The sequence below is a fragment of the Cynoglossus semilaevis genome, chromosome Z (assembly GCF_000523025.1).
Source record: "Cynoglossus semilaevis isolate Cse_v1.0 chromosome Z, Cse_v1.0, whole genome shotgun sequence".
In the NCBI taxonomy this organism is placed as follows: domain Eukaryota; kingdom Metazoa; phylum Chordata; class Actinopteri; order Pleuronectiformes; family Cynoglossidae; genus Cynoglossus; species Cynoglossus semilaevis.
Genome location: NC_024328.1, coordinates 11199057 through 11200892, shown reverse-complemented (window position 1 = coordinate 11200892; position 1836 = coordinate 11199057). Strand labels below are relative to the sequence as shown.

The window sequence follows — 1836 nt, the reverse complement described above, 5'->3', positions numbered from 1 at the left end:
AAATCTCACCCACTAGTAGTTTAGATTAATCATAGAAGTTCTACAGGAAATTTGCTGTTCTTTGCATCCATATTGTAAAACAGCTGCAAAACGACCAAGTAATCTAAAGCCATCTACAGAGTACACGGCTTTCACAGTGGGTTTACTGTCTCATTTCCACATCAAAGACTCAATCAAATGTTGTTTTGTTTTTTTAAACGCTCAACTTTCAACTCAAGTTCACACGAGACAAGCGATCAGCCAGGACGGCCACACAACCTCACAAAAGTGTTCTCTTTGATTTGTTCTGCATAGTTTGAGATCTAAGCCATTGTTTAGACTGTTTTGCGACCCTCAGGTGGGTCGCAAGAGTTTTTTGAGGCCATCTCGCATCATGTTTCCCAGGAGTTTACAAATAATGCCTATTGACTTGGGTCGCAAAGCCAGGATGTATGGTTTAGAGACGGTAGCAATAGGCAGAAGACAGGAGGTGGAGCTGGAGGTGGCAGAGTTAAAGATGCTAAGATTCTCTCTAGGAGTGACAAGAATGGACAGGATCAGGAATGAGGTCATTAGAGGGACAACACAGACAGGAAGGTTTGGAGCTAGAGAAGCCAGATTGAGATGGTTTGGACATGTGGAGAGGAGGGACAGTGGATACATTGGTAGAAGAATGTTAGAGATGGAGCTACCAGGTAGGAGAAAAAGAGGAAGGCCAAAGAGGAGATATATGGATGCAGTGAGGGAGGACATGCAGATAGTTGGAGCCAGAGTAGAAGATACAGAGAACAGGGAGAGATGGAAATCAATGATTCGCTGTGGCAACCCCTGAAAAAAAATAGGGACAAAGCTGAAAGAAAAAGAAGAAGACTTGGGTCGCAAAGGTTTGTGACTTTTAAAATATGGATCTCCAGAAAAAAACATTTGGGAAACACTGGTCTAAACCACCAACTCCATACATTTACTGAAATAGTGCCATATTGATCTCTCTCAGTTGTTTACTTCTCTTTCTCTCCCTCCCTTTTGTTTCCTCTCTGAGCCTCTTCTTTTGCGGTTTGCCTTCAAAATATGCATGGGGTGACAGAGGAGGTGATCTATGAGAACGGGCTTCACTTTTATTGGTTTCATGCCTTAAAAATGACTGAACTTACTCCTATTGCCGCTGTAACGTGTTTGATGTCATTTTATTCTTTTTGCTTCTCCTTCATTTCTGTAAATGAAATAAAAAACTGGCATTTAGACCGTTTGTTGCGGTGAGTAGAGCGGGGTTGTCAGGTTGCAATGGAGTTTCGTCTTTGCATTTTTCACACTTCGTAGTAGTTTGGCAGCCAATTAGAGTCCAAATTCAAACTGAAGCGTTTTGGCGCTTGACAGATTACCAGAGATTGAATGAGTGCCTCAGGTCATCTGTCGTGTACAAATACAAGTTCAATACACACGCATTTTAACTTGGTGACAGAAGTGTGTAAGACTGTGCATCAGTATAATATCAGCATAAAATGCTAGGCTCATTACGTTATTCATTCCAACGGCTATATCTCCACGTAAAAATGTCTCGTCTGAAAATGTTGCCTGAACTGTCATTGATAAGATGGTAATAATATGATTTCATATAATGGTTGAAGGATCCACTTTAACAAGCTTGGTTCTGATTTAAGTGCTGCTTCCAACCAGGTATCACTTTCTGAGCCCCATCAGCCGTCACATTAATTGAATCCCAAACTCGCAGTAACACAAAAGAAAAAGAAAGCACAAAGTTTGACTTTGGGAATCTCTTATTAAAATGTGAAGGATTTTTTTTTCAGTATAAATTGTGGCCTTAAAAGTCTTATTTGTGACTTCAAGGTCAGGTGGGAG

The 1836-nt window shown here is 40.8% G+C and overlaps 1 protein-coding gene across 1 annotated transcript in view; it reads right to left on the bottom strand.

Moving 5' to 3' along the window:
• Positions 1-1836, bottom strand: part of nf2a (NF2, moesin-ezrin-radixin like (MERLIN) tumor suppressor a) — a 34774-nt gene that overhangs the window by 27427 nt on the left and 5511 nt on the right. The window lies entirely within an intron of this gene.